Source organism: Gekko japonicus, unplaced genomic scaffold (assembly GCF_001447785.1).
Source record: "Gekko japonicus isolate JY-2015 unplaced genomic scaffold, Gekko_japonicus_V1.1 scaffold2615, whole genome shotgun sequence".
NCBI classification, from domain to species: domain Eukaryota; kingdom Metazoa; phylum Chordata; class Lepidosauria; order Squamata; family Gekkonidae; genus Gekko; species Gekko japonicus.
Genome location: NW_015162029.1, coordinates 18,762 through 39,947, shown reverse-complemented (window position 1 = coordinate 39,947; position 21,186 = coordinate 18,762).

The following is a 21,186-nucleotide window of genomic DNA, read 5'->3' as shown; positions in this document are numbered from 1 at the left end:
GTTTTATTACTGCTGTTTGAACAGGCGTAGCTGCCAATGTCACACCTTCCAGGGATGGAAGTTATGGGTGCTGTTGCACTGAAGCAGATGGCAAAAGATTAGCACATGGCTATTTGCATTCTGTACATTTTAGTTACTACAGCACCAAATTGTTATCTGTATCTCAAGTTTTCATTTAACAGGCATATTCAGTGCAAGAACCCCCTCTTTAACAAGTTGTAATTGCACCAACACATTATTTTCTCACCCTCCTGTATTTGCATAAACACTTGAGTATGTTGGAAAGATGCATTTACATCCACTGAATGGAGATTGCTTGGGATTTTTATGTTGCTTATGGTTCATTTCACATGGTGTTCTTTTCAGCACAGTAGGGAATGCCTCGTGGGTTGTGTCCAAGGGCTGGATCCTGTGAATCTATTCTGCTTACAGTGGAGTTGTATATTCTGCAGGAGGAAGGCTTCTTGGGGCAGTGGTTTTATAATATCTAGGCTATAGATTATTAGTGTACATGCTTGTATACAGGCTGTTGCTTTGGGTAACTAAGTCCCAAATATACAAATTCCACTAGTAGAAAACACCATCAAAGATTGCCAAAAACAATATATTAAACGATTGTAAAGTTGGTGGTGTCACAACAACATTAATGCATAAGACAAAGTCCATGTAGTCAGTATAACTTGATAGGAGGAGTCCACATAGTCATAACATTTTCCAAACAGACTATGTGGACTTCTCCTATCAAGTTACACTGACTACTTTATGTCTTATCTTCAAAGTAGGAAATATTGCATCTTATGCCTTATTATAGTTACAGTATGCATTAATGTTGTGACACCACCAGCTTTATAATTGTTTAATATATTGTTTTGGCAATCTCTGATGGTGTTTTCTGCTAGTGGAATTTGTATATTTGGGACTCCTGTGACACTAGTCTTTTCCCTTTGTTTGGATTTACTGTTTGTTTAGGTAACTAAGGGCTTAACACCTAATGGTTTTGCTGAACCTAATAGCCTGATCCTACTTTAGTAATACTGATAAATTAAAATGTACTATCATAAAATTAAATACTACACTGGTAGGTCCTGTTTTAAATATGGTAGGTTAAAAAAATTAAAATCCCAAGGTCATATGCTAATTCCTTTCAATATTTGTTTTTAATTTTCTCATTTTAAAATTTGAAGGATTCTAAAACAGCATAAGTGGCTCTGATTTTAGAGATCTAATGCCATCCATCAAAACATACACAGCATGAAGCAGAAGAAAATACCATTTACCCACAAATACCGTACTGTTGTCAATAGCTTGTATGGCCAGTGGTACTACTGCATTGGGGCCACCTGTATAGTAGCACTGAAATAAAGTGAGACAAACAGGTGGCTCTAGGCTGGGTCCCAGCATTGGGCTAAGGAAGCCAGGTTTGTCACCTAGGACATTGACAGATGGTTAAGACAGGGTCAGTCCACTAGGTACTATGGCTCAGGGCATATGATAGATGTCTGATACCTTTTTTCCCTTTTGCATTGTTTTTTCTAATCCTAGTCCTATTGCATTTTTTATGGTATGTCAAATACTGTCTGATTACATTGTTTTATATTGTGTGATCTGCCTTGATTCTTAGTGAGAAAGGCAGGCTACAAATTAAAAAAAAAATGATGCAAATGAGAATTTTATTTTTAGGTGCGTAGATCACAGACTGGAGGAGTATGTTCTTTAATATTGATAAGTGAGATCAGTGTTGCCTTTCAGACCTTCACCTGTTACTGAAAACAATGGAAGCTGGGAAAGGAGAATCTTTTATTCATAAACTTCAACCCATTTAGTCACCACGGTTGCATTTACTAGGAAGGCACTGGAGCTGTCACGATACACCCCAGACTGATATTTGTCAGACAGAGGAGCTTTTGCTTCCCCTTAATATTGGCACTTGTTCTTCAAGCTAAAAAAAAAAATAGTTTTGAAGCTGAGAGCTGCCACAGCTAAGGTTTGTATATCACCTGAGTATTCTCATCTTCGTCCATAATCTGCAAACCAGAAGACTCTCCCCCTAGCACTGGATGATTGGGCATACTTTGTGGATCAATCAGAATCTCGTAAGGAACCATGGGATGCTTCCAGGAGGTGGGAGTAAAAATATCCCAAGGTTCTGCCTGACCAAAAGTTCCTGTGCGGAAAAATAAGAGAAAATTCTAAATATCCCCACAGAAGGAACAGCATTCATCCAGACATCATGAATAGATTCAACCAGGGCTGTTTTTATAGAAAAAGCCCAAAGGAACTTATTAGCATAAGAGCCCACACCCAACAGCAGAAACTCATTAGCATGTCAGGCCACACTCCATGCCTTCCCTTGGTTTGCCCAGGCGCCCGCGGTTGCCCGCGGGGAGTCCAGGCAAGCCGGCCCTTGGACAGGCCGGGGAAGGCAAGGGGAGACATTTAAATGCCTCCCCGATCCTACCAGCCCCCCCTGGCCTGCCCACCTTGCAGTCACGGGGTGTGTGTGTGTGTGTGTGTCACTCTTCGGGCCTTCCCTCTGTAGCCATGCATGCAGGGGGGTTGGCTGTAGTGGGCGTTGCCAACTCTGAAGCCAGCCGGAACTCCGTTTCTGTGCGTTCCTGCCCCAAAATAGCCCTGGATTCAACACTTATGTAACTGCAGTGAAGAATGTCTGTGCCCAAAGCGAATGTTTCAGGAGATAAAATAGTAAAGGACCCTGGTTATTTAGATACAGAATATCAGTCAAATGAATAGCGCTCTTGTTCTTGTTAGTACATGTTACAGATTCTTTTTTTTAACCCAGTCTTCTAACATCACCCAGACAGGAAATCCTAATATTGTTCCAAAACAATTCAGTGACAATGACCGTAGACACTCATTGGTCAGGGGCAGGCTGAATGTCTCCTGTTTATACTCAGTTTGTATGAGTAACCAGGGTTCCTGTGTACTGTACCAAACAGCCTGCTGCAATACTTAGCAGGTAAATATTAAGTCAGAGGCAGTACAAAGTATGAAAACTTTTGAGGAATTGAGAGCAAATTAATGTGGCTCAGAGGTAAATTGTTCTAAAAAGTTCTTATCAAGTTTCTCTCACTGCTTAGCTAGATAACAAGAAGGAGGTAGAGAAAGAAAAGCTAAACATCGAGCATGGTTAAATACATTGTAGGGCATCAGCTGTGTCAGTGGCAAAAATGACATTTGTGGCACCTTGAGTGCTAACAAATACAATGAGGCACAAGCTTTGTGGGACAGAGTCCATTGTGGGGGGGGGGAGTCTACAAAATGATGCTCAAAAGGGTAAGTAGTGCATGAAGTCATACCACATCTATGACATTTTATTTATTTAGTATATTTATCCTCTTTCTCCAAGGAGCTCAGAGAATCTTGCATCAGACTCCCCTCTTTCATTGCATAACATCCCTGTGAAAGGAGTTAGATTGAGAGAAAGAGTGACTGGCTCACAGTCCCAGTTGAGTGGGGATTTGAAGCTGGGTATCCAAGCCTCTAGTCCCAACACACTGCTGTACCACAGTGGCTTTCCATTTCAATGCAGAGCGTCATAGGCCTGCTAGCCAAAAAAAGAATCCCTTTAATTCCAAAAGAAACACCTGTATGGAATGGAGTTGAAGCATGAACTCATTCCATTGTCAGTTATATGAAAGCCCATTGATTGGTACCAACAGTGAGGAAGTATAATTCTGAGTCCACTTGTTGGGAGTTGCTGTTGGCTGTCCCTTCTGCTAATGCCGATTGCACTGAGAATGGACTGTGTTTTGGGAATGTAGCATTTACCAATGTATTCTCCAGCCAGACTCCACAAACGAACTGTACGATCAATGGAACAGGATAACAGGATGTTATCTTCATCTATAACCTCTAACCTGTTTGTTAAGCCAGAAACATGATATTCAGTTAGATGTGTGTAAGCACATGTCATTATTTTGTTAGAAGTCAAGTCAGTACTTACGAAAGAACCAGATTTATATGAGCTCTCCAGTGATTCACATCTGTACCAAATAAAAGAAATAGACCTAAATTATGCATAGAATGTATATTACTATATGCATTAATACTCAGAAACACTATCAACCTCCCTATTGAAAGGAGCTGGTTCAGTTTTCTTGTGCTTGCCTCTGCTTTTGTTCCTCTCTTTACACACATCATAAGTAAAGGTAAAGGTTTCCCTTGCTCGAAAGCTAGTCGAATCCAACTCTAGAGGGGCGGTGCTCATCTCCGGTTCTGTTAGGGTTGCCAAATAGACTTACCCCTCGGAGCGGGGGAGCCTTGCCGGCGTCCGGGAGCGCTTCATGGACGCGTGCGCGCGCGCCAGCAGCACGTCACCAGAAGTGACGTACGACGTTGCTGACGTTGGGGGCATGGCCGAGCTCGTCCACGCCCCCCGACGTCAGCAATGTGGTTTTCCCCCCGACGAGCTCAGCCACGCCCCCAATGTCAGCAATGTGGCTGCGTCACCTCTGGTGACACAGCTTCGGAGGCGGGATACCCCCCGGGGCCCAATTCCGCCGCTGCGGAAATTGGGCCGCCAAAGCGGGGAATTCCCCGCTCCCCGGGCCCATTTGGCAACCCTAGGTGCTGTCTGAAGACTTCTCCATGGTCATGTGGCCAGCATGACTAAACGCCGAGGGTGCATGGAACGCTGTTACCTTCCTACCAAAGCAGTACCTATTTATCTACTTGCAATTTCTTGCTTTCGAACTGCTAGGTTGGCAGGAGCTGGGGCCAGAGACGGGAGCTCACTCCATCACGCAGCACTAGGGTCTCAAACCGCTGAGCTACTGACCTTCTGGTCTACAGCTCAGCGTCTTAACCTCTGAGCCACTGTGGCCCTCAACACATCATACCTGGATCCAAATTCAGCACCAATTTTCACCTTACCCTACCATGTTTCAAACAGACTGTCGGGTTTCTTTAAAATTATGTGGAAATAAATAGCTCCTAATCTTTATTCCGTAAGGGGTAATGCATCTGGATAAAAAGAGAATGAGTGCCAATCCATAGCAGATTCCCTACTTAGCCTCTGTATTTCTGCATGTACTCTAAAGCATCAAATTCATGAACTTAAAACCAAAGATACTAAATATCTGAGCAGAGGAACAAAAAGTTATGCAAGACAAAAATATATGCTTGCTAAAGAAGCAACTGGGTCGCTCCACATTGGCGTTAAGAGGGTTATCATCTAAGGCTAGGCTGACCACACAAGCAATTGCTTGGAGTGTAATAATTTGGAGAGCATCAGTAAAACAGCTTTTGCTCTGAAAGATCCACTGCATAATCACTTTCAATGTCTCAGAGGATGCTGGGATGCAATTTCAGTGCCTGAACCATTTCTTTGATCACAGGAGATTCTGAAATGCACTTACTGAATTACACAATGCAGCTCAGCAAACGTGAAAAGATCTTGCACATATATTTACTCAGTTTCTCTAGCAAATTCTTCCCGCTTACTTGAATGGAGTATTTATGAAGAAGGAAGGGCCCTGGAATTTGCACACATGAAGATGCCTTTTACTGAATCCGACCATCGCTCCAACAAGGTCCGTATGGTCTGCTCAGGCTGGCGGTGGCTCTCCAGGGTGTCAGGCAGAGGTCTTCAGCATCACCTACTGCCAGAGTCTTTAACTGGAGGTGCTGGGCATTGAACCTGGGACCTTCTGCATGCCAAGGAGATGCTCTGCCACTGAGCCACTACCCCTCCCCAGATTTGCCCTGGGTAACAACATCAGCTTTGCTAATGGCAAGCCTAGACATTATATGAAAAGTCTGAAGGCACCAAAACCTGGCTTTCTAAACTGGCCGCCTTACACTTTGGTTCCATACCAATATTGCATTCATCATCATCGTCATCATCATCATCATTATCATCATCATCATCATCATCATCATCATCTTTCAATTTATTAATCGCTCAATCCTTGCAGAGCTGCTGACTCTGAGCGATTTACATTTCATTTGCTTTCAATCTAAAGTTAAAATGTATTTACCCATACACATACATTTTGGTGCTTCTTGTTCTAGATCCTGAAGAGCATATTCTTTGATGTCGTGGACATGCACATACCCATCTTCGTCTGCTGCATACAGATATGAATCATCAGCCGTAACAGCAATGCTTCTGATCAGGGATTTCTCTCTAGACTGGAACACACATTGACACATGGATCTGGTAAGGTAGGCTGCGGCTAGCAAGAACTTATGGAACATTATGGGTTATTAGTCTCTAAGGTACCTCAAAAGTCTTAGTCACTTTGGCTGGAAAAGACAAACATGACTAATCCTCTGACATTTGTTCAGTTGACACAGGTCACATATCAATGTTCCCTCTAAGGTGAGTTAGTATGAGCTAGCTCACAGTTTTTTAGCCTCCGGCTCACACATTTTTGCCTTAGCTTAGGAAGGCTGGCTCCAGAGCAAACTAATTTATGCAGCAGCCAAATGGCTCACTCACAACTTTAATGCCAGTAGCTTGCAAAGTAGAATTTCTGCTCACAAGACTCCACAGCTTAGAGGGAGCATTGGTCACATTCTAAGTGAACAATTTCAACCAGGAATGACCAGTTTATGGAGTCCAGAGTTCCCCCAAGAATACAGACTCCAGTTGGCATTACGTAGCTGTAAGGTACAAAACACATACCCTTGGATGGCATGTGTGCATTGGTTGCAGAGTTGAAGAAAAAATGCTTCTTAAAGACTCCCATGACAGCAGATTGGTGGTGGCCCCTTGCCTTTCCAGAATGCTGATGATATGAAATAAATATGGACTCAAAGAGTTGGATCCCATCATTTCCACTACAGGAAAGCAGAGGTATTTTTGCTGATTCCTACCTCTTGTGGGAGACCTTGAACATCCTTCTCATACTGTCCTTGGGAGTACTCTGTCCCCAAGGGCAGAATTTTGGGAGGCACTTGGGGGGTGCAGAGGGAGCAGGGAGACAGAAAAGCTACAATCTGTAGACAGATTTTTGGCAAGATTCAACCCTTTCCAAGATTCACTTCTTCCCTTTCTTAAATGAGGTTTTGCACCTTGATTGAAATTAGTTGGACTACCAGGGAGACATTTGAAAGTGCTTTGCAAGTTGTACCACACCCCACTGGACATTATGTGGGTATCCCTCATTTATCCTGTAAGGCAACACAACACAATTTCTGTAATAATTTTATCAGTTTATACATGTCTATGTCTCATCAATTCCCACAGAGCTTATACATTACATACACAGCATTCACACCCAATGTGGGGTTGTGACAACTGGTTGCAATCTGTGGGGGGTAAAGTGTGTGAATTTGTACTCTAAATTCAAAAGAGGATATAGACATCTGTTGCAGCTGAACACAAACTGACTGCACCGCCCCTAACATTCATTTGTAAGAACTGTGTGGACCCAGTTTTGTACCATTAAGGTGATTTTATTTGCCAGACTTACAGGTGTGAAACTTGCTACAAGTGGATCTTCAGAAAACAAACTCCAAAAGTGTACATAGCCTGGGGGAGGGGGAGATACAATGATGTGGTCAGAAATATTTCAAAGCAACAAAACAAAAGTAGACTTTCATATAATTAATTTTTTAATCAGTTCATGTATACCCCACCTTTCTCCTCAGTGGGGACCCAAACTGGTTTATATCATTTTTCTCTACTCCATTTTATTGTCACAACAACCCTGTGAGGTGGATTACGTTGAGAGTGTGTGACTAACCCAAGGAAGGTCACCCATCAAGCTTCCATAGCAGAATGGGGATTCAAACCTTGGTCTCCCAGATCTTAGTCTGACATTGTAACTACATCAAACTGACTGTCATACATGGAAAGCAACTCCGGTCACATGACTTTTCACTGCCCATTGGGACAGAATTCTCAGCAGTTGTATCCCTCACCAAAGGAATTCTCCCACCAAATTTCAGGCAGATAGTAGAAAGTACCTGTTTAGGCACAGCATTAAGGCACAGAACAAAAGAGCAAGCAAACAACAGCTACTTCTGTTTATATACGATAGAATGAAGAGAGCCCTCAGTACAATGATAGGAATTAAGGGCAGGAAGGTACCGGCTGGATATTAGGAAAACCTTTTTTTACAGTAAGAGGTGTGCATCAGTGGAATCAGCCGTCTAGGGAGGTGGTTAGCTCTCCCTCACTGGCTTTAAGCAGCAGCTGGACAAATACTTGTCAGGGATGCTCTAGGCTGATCTTGCATTGAGCAGCAGGTTGGCCTGTATGGCCCCTTCCAACTCTGTGATTCTATCATTCTATAAGTAAGTAGAAATGCTGTGCAAATAAACACCTATGGGAATATATGCTAACTCTTCTGGATGGAATGTGCTTCTGTCAGATCATCTATGACTCGCTTTTTATTATATAAAAAGAATAAATGGGATTCAGTAGGGATTTCAGTTTGTTCCTTTTCAAGCATATATTCCTATCAGTCAGTAGAATAATAATAGTTTTTAAAATATACAGTTCGGTAATTCTCTAGAGGTGTGGCAACACAAACTTCATTGCATTAATCTTACCTTGTGGCCCATTGGAAATAAGAGAGGATGTTGCCGATTCATATTTCACAACACGGGTCTTTAGAAACAGTACTTGAGTAACACTTGCAGCTACTGCTTGAGAGGCTAAAAGAAGAATTTTCACTCTATTAAATTAAATTAAACCTTATAATTCTGCCACTGCCCTACACTAAAAGCTAACCGTTAAAGTGCAACCAAGAAATAGTATCAGCTTTCCGCATTTTTAAATAATGGCTTTTATTCCTCACACTCCTTCCACTTATGCCAGCACCACCCTCCTTGGCAGACGATTCCTTTGGCACTAGGTACTTTCTGCTCATTGAGATGTGACTTTCTGTGCCCAGCGCTGGAGAAACCTTTCCACAGTGGAGGACTATACTTGTACAAGAAGACAAGAAGAGGAGATTGGATTTTTACCCTGCCCTTCACTACCTGAGGGAGTCTCAGAGCGGCTTACAATATCCTTCCCCTTCCCCTCCCCACAACAGACACCCTGTGAGGTAGGTGGGGCAGAGAGAGCTCTTTCAAGAGCTGCTCTTGAGAGAACAGCTCTGAAATAACTTGTAACTGACACAAGGTCACACCAGCAACCAGGCCCTCACAGAGATCAAGACAAGCCCAGGCCACTTCCATTTTTGAGTCCCCCCCAGTAAATTAAAAAATGAAGAAGTGCAAAAACAATAATACAAAATTAGTAGTATTATATTTTAAATGTTTATATTTAATACAATAAGAAAAAGAATATTGTACGACTTAGTAATAAATGTTCCCATTTTTAATTAACATCAGAAGTGTGCAAGCCCCCCCCCCCCTGAAAATGTGAGGCCTGGGCCAAATGGACCTGCTGACCCCCCCCCCCCTCAGAGGCCCTGCCAGCAGCTGCATGTGAAGGAGTGGGGAATCAAACCTGTTTTTCCCAGATTAGAGTCTGCGGTCCTAACCACTACACCAAATAAGTGGAAGGAAGAGCCAAGATCCCAGATGTAGTTTCTTCTGTCTTCCACAGATTTCCCTTTTTTGTGAGTAGTTTAAATTTGTGCAACTTTTATACCTCTTTTAAGGAGTATAAAATTTGTGTACACTTTGTACAAAGGCACTGATGTTGCATTTTGTAATTATTAACATGGTTTTACTCTGCCTCCCCCACTCCAAAAGGGCCCAGGGCAGTTTACAACAGTATATATACCAAAGATTGAAGATCTGTAAACCCATGATATCGTACAATAAAATGTATCTAAAATACAAAAATATTACTTCAAGATTCAAGAGGCAGAAACAATGGCATCCAGCACATTCGACCTCAGCTAGACAAAGCTCTCCTAAATACCATAGTATTGCAAGCCTGTCTGAAGACTGGAAAGGAAGGAGCTGGAAGGAAGGAGCCACAACTGAGAAAAGGGATGGATAGGTGTACAAACACCAAGTACACACTGGTCTGGAACAAAACAGGGGAAAACAAGGCTGTGTGAAATAGAATCCACACCAGGTATGATACCACCCTGTAGCTCTTTTCAGATGTTCATTTTTGGCCCTCCAACCTTTGGTAACAAAAGGCATGCTACACACAATCCTGCCAATATGCACAATTGCCATTTGTATGAATAGGGCAGTGTGCATATTTTCCATGTATATACAACTTTGGTGTGTGCATTCCATCAGGGTTCCATTTGTCTACACACCAAAGCTATATGCACATGGAAAATATGCAAGTTGCCCCATCCATATAAAATGGCAACTATGTGTAATGGGAGAGTCACACCAATCCAAAATCAAATGTCTGAAAAAGACTTTTTGTCCCTATTTAAAGAGAAATTATGGACTGTTACCAAAAAGTACTCCACCCTCCCAAAATTCAGGACTAACATCCATCTGTTTACTATCTGAAAAATGTTTGTTAGTAGGGGTAGACTGAAAGATAATAAGTAGCAGCCAAAGTTTGGTCATGCAAATAGCTGCAGTAATTATTGATACATGATATTATCTGCAAGAGTTGCATTTGCTAAGTCAGGATGCCTGGATTTAAAAGTTCAAGCCTTATACTCAGTAAATGATCACCTCCTGCAGTGCCCACACCTCTGTAAATTGGAAGATCCATTACGCATAGGAAGCAATAAAGAAAAACAACCAATTATGTTGGGCTGGCTGTATCCTTCATGGCGGCAATTGGTATGTCTCAACCAAACCAGACCTCTTAAGACCACAAAACAACTTGGAATAGACTTTAAATTTCAGTTTTGCAAAAGTTTTCCATTTTTTCTTTTAATCCCATGTGCAATGATTCATACAGACATTATTAATCTTGCTGGGAAATGTGGGATTGTTGTTTGAATCTTTGTAAGGCTTACTTTTGGTATAAACAGAGGAAGTGAGAACAGGAGTGTGGAATTTATGGCATATGTGGCCTGAGATCATATTCCAGACAATAATTTCGCCATCATAACTTGACGTGGCAAGGAGAGTAGGTGGACATTGAGCAATGCAGAGAATATCTTCTTTATGTCCACGGCTCTGAGTAAAAAAAGTGAATAGATTAGAAAAAGACACTCTTCCACATTTGTTTTGTTGAAGGTTGTTCCTTTGGTACAGGCATTTCAAGTCCTGCATATTATCGTAGTTTAAGATTGCAATGACCACAGTTTGAGGTCTAAACTATCAGTATTGTTCAACAATCCCTTCTGTACATGCAACCAATGTTCCCTCTAAGCTGTGGAGTCTTGTGAGCAAAAATTCTACTTTGTGAGCTACTGGCATTAAAGCTGTGAGCGAGCGATTTGGCTACTGCATGAATTAGTTTGCTCAGGAGCCATCCTTCCTGAGCGAAGACAAAAATGTGTGAGCCGGAGGCTAAAGAACTGTGAGCTAGCTCACACTAACTCAGCTTAGAGGGAACATTGCATGCAACAGTCCGTTTTCTAGTTCCTAGCCCTGGTAAATCACTCCATTGGATCCAAAGCACCACCAGCAGGATGAAGCCAGTAGAACAAGAGTTCCCTGCCTCCACCCTCTTTCTGCAGCTCACTGAGTCCCCCTCCCCAATTCTGCTCAGGGGAGTCAAAGGACCCTCGAGAAGAGCATGGGAGGGCAAAGCAGTGGCCTGCAGTGGGCGGGGAAATTGATTAAAAACACCCTTTTTCCCTTGCCAACAAAAGAGCTATTCTGTTAGGGCTTTTTTTGTTTTGAAAAAAGTAGTGACAGAATTCTCAAGAGGGAACTAAAGTTTTCAAACTGTATACTGAAAACTTATGAACTTTTAAACATTTTAAAAAGAATTTTGTTGAGGAGGTTCCGGAACACCATTCCTGTGCATTCACCCAGAAAAAAAAAGCCCTGCTTGGTGTAATGATACCTTTGCATCCAACCCACCATTTCCATTTTGTGCCTTTTGGGGACATCTTGTTAATTTTGTTAGTGTGAGTTGCTAGCATTGTCATTCTTCAAGGTTCATCTCCTCCAGGATTTTCTAGAATGTATATCTCTGAGTGGGAGTGTATATCATTTTCTGTCAAGTGCTCAGAGAATCACAGAGTTGGAAGGGACCTCCAGGGCCATCCAGTCCAACCCCCTGCACAATGCAGGAAATGCAAACATACCTCCCCCTCCACACCCCCAGTGACCCTTGTTCCACACCCAGAAGATGACAAAAAACCTCCAGGATCTCCAGCCAAACTGGACTGGGAAAAATTGCTTCCTGACCCCAAAGTGGCGATCAGCATTTCCGGAGGCATGTAAGAAAGGGCCACAAGAACTAAGCACTGATGCAGCCCTTCCTGCCTTCCCTCTCATGATCTGCCTAAATTCACAGAATCAGCGTTGCTGTCAGATGGCCATCTAGCCCACCACCTCCCAAGGAAGCCTGTTCCATTGAGGAACCACTCTAACTGTCAGGAAGTTCTTCCTACTGTTTAGCCAAAAACTCCTCTGATTTAATTTCAACCCATTGGTTCTGGGGCAACAGAAAACAACTCCATACCATCCTCTATATGACAGTCCTTCAAGTACTTGAAGATTGTTATCATATCACCTCTCAGTCATCTCCCCTCCAGGCTAAATATACCCAGCTCCTTCAACCTTTCCTCATAAGATTTGGTCTCCAAACCCCTTACCATCTTTATTGCCCTCCTCTGGGCACGTTACAGCTTGTCGATATCCTTCTTAAATTGTGGTGCCCAAAACTGAACACAATACTCTAGGGCTGCAGTCACACGCACTAAATAATCTACTTTTAATCCACTTTCCAACCAGATTTTGCCAGTTTATACAGTAAAAATCCAGTTGGAAAGTGCACTGAAAGTAGAATGAAAGTGGATTATTTATTAGTGTGTATGACCGCAGCCTAGGTGAAGTCTAACCAGAGCAGAGTAAAGCGAAACCATCATTTCATGTGAACTGGACACTATACTTCTGGTTCTGTTGATACAGCCCAACAGAAGTATAGTGTCCCGATCACATGAAATGATGATATTGCTTTACTCTGTTCTGGTTAGACCTCACCTAGAGTATTGTATTCATGCATTTAATGACCACACAAATGTTGTAAAGTACCTTGCAGTGCACAGCTGTAATAATAGGAGGCTCAGAAACTGATCTTTGAAACTAGAATGTTACTCCATCATGTCACTCTTTTAATATGTGAAATTGGAAGGTGTGGGGTTGTGGCAATGTCTTTCCCACTCTTCAGGTAATGTAAGTAGTAGCTTCTGATGGACCAACTTTTGAGATTGTATAGAACATCTAAGCTCCACTGAGTCTATGGTTCAGGAATTCTGTAACGTTTTGGGGCTCATACATAATAAGAGAAGACAGTCTACTGGAGAAGATCATCTTACTTTAATATTATGTAACTACAAAGGAACATTAGGAGGAAACCTTGAACTGAACTGAAACTGTAAACCAAAACTATCCTTGCTAAGAAGTTAATTCCAGCACTTTCTAGTAAGGCAAACTGCAAAGGCCAATACTTTACACTTAAGTGCTGTTCTTTGATGAGCAAATGGAAAGGAGAAGTGGACAATTATATTTTATTATAACCTAGAGAACCATAACCACACTGTGGAGATTTGGGCTTGTTTCTCAAACAAACAAGTCACTGTTTCACACAGCAAGCTGCCCTGAAATTCAGGTGAGGAGGCCTACTGGGTGCCTGCAAGCATTTTGGCCTGTCTAAAGTAGTTCCAACAAGTAGTTCCAAGTCTAAAGTTCCAACAACCTAAGAGGCGACTCTACACATGGACATCACCAGATGGGCAACACCGCAATCAGATTGACTATATAATTTGCAGTCAAAGATGGAGAAGCTCTATCCAGTCAGTAAAAACAAGACCTGGAGCTGACTGTGGTTCAGATCATGAGCTACTCATTGCAAAATTCAGACTTAAATTGAAGAAAATCGGGAAAACCACGACGCCATTCAGGTTTAACCTAGATCGCATCCCTGATGAATATACAGTAGAGGTGAAGAATAGATTCAAGGGTCTGGATTTGATAGATAGAGTGCCTGAAGAACTATGGACAGAGGTTCGTGACATTGTACAGGAAGCAGCAATCACCACCATCCCAAAGAAAAAGAAATGCAAGAAAGCAAAGTGGCTTTCTGATGAGGCTTTACAAATAGCAGAGGAAAGAAGGAAAGCGAAAGGCAAAGGCGAAAAGGAAAGATTTACCCAACTGAATGCAGATTTCCAGAGAACAGCAAGGAGAGATAAGGAGGCCTTCCTGAATGAACAGTGCAAAGTAATAGAAGAAAACAATAGAATGGGAAGGACTAGAGATCTCTTCAAGAAAATTGGAGAAATCAAGGGAGCGTTCCATGCAAAGATGGCCATGATAAAGGACAAAAACGGTAGGGACCTAACAGAAGCAGAAGAGATTAGGAAAAGATGGCAAGAATACACAGAAGAACTATACAAGAAAGACCTCGATGTCCTTGACAACCACGACGGTATAATCACTGACCTCGAGCCAGACATCCTGGAATGTGAAGTTAAATGGGCCTTAGAAAGCATTAGTAACAACAAAGCTAGTGGAGGTGATGGTATTCCAGCTGAGCTATTCAAAGTCTTAGAAGATGATGCTGTTAAAGTGCTGCACTCCATTTGCCAGCAAATTTGGAAAACGCAACAGTGGCCACAGGATTGGAAAAGGTCAGTATACATTCCAATCCCAAAGAAGGGCAATGCCAAGGAATGTTCAAACTATCGCACAATTGCACTCATATCACACGCTAGCAAGGTCATGCTCAAGATCCTACAAGCTAGGCTTCAACAGTACGTGGATAGAGAACTACCAGAAGTACAAGCTGGGTTTCGAAGAGGTAGAGGAACTAGAGATCAAATTGCCAACATTCGCTGGATTATGGAGAAAGCAAGAGAGTACCAGAAAAATATCTACTTCTGCTTCATTGACTATGCTAAAGCCTTTGACTGTGTGGATCACAACAAACTATGGCAGGTCCTTAAAGAGATGGGAGTACCAGACCACCTCACATGTCTCTTGAGAAACCTGTATAAGGGCCAAGAAGCGACAGTTAGAACCGGATATGGAACAACTGATTGGTTCAGCATAGGAAAAGGAGTACGACAAGGATGTATATTGTCACCTTGCTTATTTAATATATATGCAGAGTACATCATGCGAAATGCTGGCCTGGATGAATCACAAGCGGGAATTAAGATTGCTGGGGAAAAGATCAACAACCTCAGATATGCAGATGATACCACTCTAATGGCAGAAAGTGAAGAGGACCTAAAGAGCCTCTTGCTCAGAGTAAAAGAGGAGAGCGCAAAAGTGGGCTTGAAGCTCAACATCAAAAAAACTAAGATCATGGCATCCGGCCCCATCACTCCTTGGCAAATAGAAGGGGAAGTCGTGGAAGTAGTGACAGACTTCACGTTCCTGGGATCCCAGATCACCGCAGACTGTGACTGCAGCCATGAAATTAAAAGACGCCTGCTCCTTGGGAGGAAAGCGATGGCGAACTAAACAGCATGATAAAAAGTAGAGACATCACCCTGCCAACAAAAGTCCGCATGGTCAAAGCAATGGTATTCCCAGTAGTCATGTATGGCTGCGAGAGTTGGACTATAAGGAAGGCCGAGCGCCGAAGAATAGATTCTTTTGAACTATGGTGCTGGAGAAGACTCTTGAGAGTCCCTTGGACTGCAAAAAGATCAAATCAGTCAATCCTAAAAGAAATCAACCCTGACTGTTCCCTGGAAGGCCAGATAATGAAACTGAAGCTCAAATACTTTGGCCACCAAATGAGAAGGGAGCACTCCCTGGAGAAGACCCTGATGCTGGGAAAGATTGAAGGTCAAAGAAGACGGGGACGGCAAAGGATGAGATGGTTAGACAGTGTCATCGATGCAACGAACATGAAATTGAGCCAGCTTCAGAGGACGGCGGAAGACAGGAGGGCCTGGCGGGAGATGATCCATGGGGTCGCGAAGAGTCGGACTCGACTGTGCGACTGAACAACAACAAAAGTAGTTGGATGGTTACTTAGGCTTGGTTGGTATTCTAAGATAAATTCTTAGCCAGGAGATTCCTAGCACAGGGAATACCAACCAAGCCTAAATAACAGAGAACTACTGTAGGCAGTGGTGTTATTCTGAAGCACTAATTACACAATTCTCTCTCAATGTGTTGTTGATTACAGCATTTATTTATTTATTTAATTCAATTTATATCCTGCTCTACCCCGCAAGCAGGCTCCGAGTGGCTCACACCATAAACAATAAATTGTAGTTCATAAAAACATCAAATGATTTCATCTAATCCCTGATGGCAGTTTAACAGTTTCTTACTACAATGGCTATTGTGACAATGTCAGGGAGGGCACATTTCTCTCAGGAAAACCAGAAGCAGCTGAGATGAGGCAGATGGAGCAGATTGATCGAGTTGAGCAGGGAAGGCCAGTGTCATTTTGATATCTGCCGACTCAGCAGAACTGTAATAAATCCTGCAAGGCCCTGATCTCAACCGGGAGCATATTCCACCAGGCCCTGGCCCTGGTCAAGGCAAGGCAGACGTCCTTCGGGCCAGGGACTGCTAACCAGTGCTGTTCAGATAAGCATAAGGCTCTTCGGGGCACATATGGGGAGAGACGGTCCCGTAGGTCCCTGGCCACATAGGGTCTTAAAGATTAGTACCATAACCTTGAATCTGATTTGGTACCCAACTGGCAACCAATGCAGCTGGCGCACCACTGGCTCAATGTGCATCTGCACAGACATCCCAGTCAGGAGGTACGCTGCTGCATTTTGTACCAGCTGAAGCTTTCAGGTCAGACTCAAGGGTAGGCCTGTGTAGAGCATATTGCAGTAGTCTAACCTGGAAGTGACCATTGCATAGATAACTGTCACAAGGTCATGGGGGGAGAGATAAGGAACCAGCTGCCTGAACAGCCGAAGATGGTAAAAGGCTGATCTGGTGGCATTGGTGACCTGGGCCTCCTTACAAACGGAGGCATCCAGAATCACCCCTAGACTCCTCACCACTGGGGTCGGCATCAGTGAGGCCCTTCCAAGGGCTGGGAGTCAGATTCCTGATCCTATCCCCCCATGACTCAGGTACAGGACCTCTGTCTTCACTGGATTCAATTTCAGCCGACTCTGTTGCAGCCAACCAGTCACGGCCTTCAAAGCCCTGGCCACATTTTCTGGGGTGGAGTCAGGCCGTCCATCCATCAGCAGATGCAGCTGGGTGTGGTTGGCATACTGATGACAACCTGGCTCACCCACCCCCAGATTAGCTGGGCGAGGGGGCACATATAGATGTTAAATAACATCAGGGAGAGGATCACCCCCTGTGGGATGCCACATACCAGAGGAGAAACCCTCTCCCCAAGTGCCGCTCTCTGTCCCGGACCATGGAGAAAGGAGGACAGCCACTGTAAAGCAGTCCCCCATATCCCCGTGTTGGCGAGGCGGTGAGTCAAAAGATCATAATCAACTGTGCGGAACACTGCTGTTATTGTGATGTTCTATTAAGTTTCTAAGCTTCTTTGAAGGCCTTGGCTGTATATCAGGGTACAAATCTTTAAAAAACAAACTAACTCAACCGCTATGAGATCAACATATTCACCACCATCGGTTTAGGTGTTTGTGCAGTTAATGTCACTGATACTGGAAAGGTTTTGCTTTTTCAAACAAAATATATAATTTCCTTCTTCTATCATTCTTCAACAGATAAAACCTCAGTTTTCCAAGAATAAAATCTACTCTTTGGATCCCAGACCATATTACAAATTATCCTATGCACCCTGGTAGAAAGGTCCTTTCCCCAAGATAACTGGATTGCTTAAACCACATCTCAAAGCAGCATGTAATCACTACATATTAAACCCTACATATCAAACACTGTACCTTGTGTCCAGCATCAATTCACAAGTATGCAAAATAAACATTTAGGGGCAGCTGATGGATATGGAGTCTTACTATATCATCCAGCCAATGGGCTTGAGGTCTCTGAAGGTGATGGAAGTTGTCTGTGGAATCCTGAAACAAGCATCCAAACAGAAGGTCATGTTGTCACTCAAAAAATCCTTGGAATACTAGTTCAGTAGTAGTGCTTAGCTTCCCTCAGAGGACCAATGAAGAGTTGACCACCAACTCTCTCTCTCTCTCATTAAGAGTCTCATTCAGTTTGATGGGACTTACAGATGGCAGTGTTAGCACTTTTATATGCTTAATGTACCAGTCATTAAATGTACAGGTATAATATTAAGATGTGTTTTACTTACATAAAACATGTTTATTTTTCTGTCCCATCCAACACCTATGATATATCTGAAAGAACAATCAACAGATAAATGATATTTACCTAGATTATCCTGGTTTTCTAGAAGACACAGAGCAGCAACTCACATTGGCAAAGTGAAATCCGCCTGTATGAATGGACAGCTGTTACTGCAGCTGTCTAAGTTCCAGTAGCTTTTTGAGAGGAGCAGAATCATGCCCACTTGCATCCTTTGGCCTCATAGATGAACTTGCTTAGCTCAGGGATCCCCAACCTTTTTATGCCTGTGGGCACCTTTGGAATTTTCAGAGGGCTTTTGCTGTTAGTTGATTCTAACTTTCTCTGGAGCATGAAAGAATGAGAGCATGCAGGGACTTTTTCAGATGACCAAACATGTCCCCTTGGACTGAACCTGTAGAAAAAATACAGCATTTGGCCCTAAGATATCACTTCTTGTGGCAGCAGATCTCATTACTCGGCAGATTGCTTACTTGTTTCGATTCACCTCCACATAGGCGCAGTCACAGATTTCTTCACATTTGTCTTCTGCAGAGAACAGAAACAGAACAGCACTAAAACATGTAGCAGATAGATCCATTTATTTTCTATTTGTCAGCATCTTGCTTACCCCTTTTCAAAGTGTGCAAACAATGTCCGTTATTGTAATTCCATATTTTCAAACAGCCATCCCTTCCTCCTGTTATAAGTCTAAAATATGATGAAATTATTGTTTCAGCATGGAAAAGAATAGGAAAATCAATACAGAACCTTTATATGTGCATATCTCAGGGACTTAAACCCTTGAACAGGTTGGATCTAAATTATATCCAAGAATGCCTACTCCCAAACAAGCTTTTCCACTCTGCTCAGAATACCATTTCAAGTGGATACAAGATGGGCATCAACTAGAAGCAGGGCCCTTTTAATAGATGCCCCAGTATTAAAGAATCAGCTTCCTTAGGAAGGCCTGCCTTTGTTCTTCACTTGCATTTGGAAAGGGGAAAGTGAAAGATGTAGATAAAAACTTTTCCGTTCCACCAAGCATTTGAATTTACAGTTGTGTGTTTATGTGGCTGATGACTTTATGACCTGTTTTAGGACATCTTTTGATATTTTAGTTATGATCCTGTGGTTCTCTTATGTTTGGCTTTAATTAGTCTAAACCAACTTGGGAGATTTTTGACTTTGTGAATAAATATAGAGAAAATTACCTTCTTCCACTAGGGTCAAAAGTAAGGCAGGTTATTGCAGAGCCACCGTGAGCGTTGCCAAATTCAAACAAGTGCTTTCCACGTTCAAAATCCCACACTTTGACTACCTTAAAAGAAAAAACTCAGGGGAAAAAAACATCTAAATGAACATTATAGCCAGGATTGAAAGGGCCACATCTGGAAGATACCTTACTGGCTTACACAGTTCTGTACATGGATGAACAACCATCAGTGGAAGAAACTCAGCCACAAGTGAGGCAATGGAGAAATAGCCACATGGATTTACTGCACAAGGAGGAAGTTGCATGTGTAAAACATCATTTCTGGTTAAAGATTTATTTTTCCTGTGCAAATTGTATCTCAGGCTATATGCAGAAAGAAAAAATATATACTTTTGCTACCACCATTTGAATCCCACAAGCCTGCCCTTAAATACCATCCCACTATTTCTTAAATGGATACCTAACTTTCTTCCAGATATCTTAAGGGTCCTTCATAAGCATTCTCCAATCTAGGCACTGACCAGACCTAATTTTAGGGAAGAGCTGTATCTGGTGTTACTGAATTTCCTGTTCAACCTCTCTGTCATATTTTGACAGGTGGCTATATTACTTAGCACTCCAGGCTGTTGTAGAATGTTCTTGAGGTCAGAAGTTTATTTTATTTCACAAAACTGGTGCTGCAATTTTTAAAAATGTAATATTTTCAGAGGAGTAGTCATGAGAGTCTGTTCCAGCAAAAATATGGCGCCTTAAATATTAGTACATTCTGCAGACTAGAGTTCTGTGGACTGGAGTTCATTTCAGGAAATGTGCCCGCTTTGTGCTGGAATAAAAACATGTTAGGCTTTAAGGTGGCACAAGATGCCTGTGAGCTATGGATTATTATTGTTGTTACTATTTTTTATTATTATTAACTTTATTTGTAACCTGCCTTTCTCACTGAGATTCAAGGTGGATTACAAAATATTAAAAGAAATTCTATCTGGCAGGAAAGACCTCTAAAAACAATGCAGTGGAATTAGCATTAAAGAACCAGAAAACAATGCAATTTTTAAAAACTGTGTAAGGCAACAAAACAATGCGACATCACATACCATAATGAAGAAAGGGGATTACAAAGACAGAAGGCATTGTAACAGAAAAGGAGGTGATATATACAATAAACGTTGTTGTTGTTGTTCAGTCGCACAGTCGAGTCCGACTCTTCACGACCCCATGGACCAGATAAACATTGCAATAGACTAAAATACTATGCCTTATTAGATGCCTCTGGAGTTGTTCTATCCAAGGATAAGAGCCTGAAAGTCCCATGGATTTCAATGCTAGTTTTAAAAACACATACTTGTATCTATTGCCAGAAATTAAGAAGATAAGAAGAGCCCTGCTGGGTCAGACCAGTGGTCCATCTAGTCCAGCATCCTGTCTCACACAGTGGACAGCCAAGAACAGGGCACAGAGGCTGAGGCCTTTCCCTGATGTTTCCTGCCTCCTGGCTCTGGGACTCAGAGGCCTAGAGCCTTTGAATGTGGAGGTTCCCCTCAGTCACCATGGCTAGTAGCTACTATTATTTTCTCTTATCAGAAAATAATTGTACATTGCATTCTGAAACACACTGCTATCATTCTGTTCTAGCAAAAGCAATGGATACTGGTCCACCTAGCTCACTGCTATATACTTTGTCTGACAGTGGCTCTCCAGGGTCTCAGCTGCCAGGC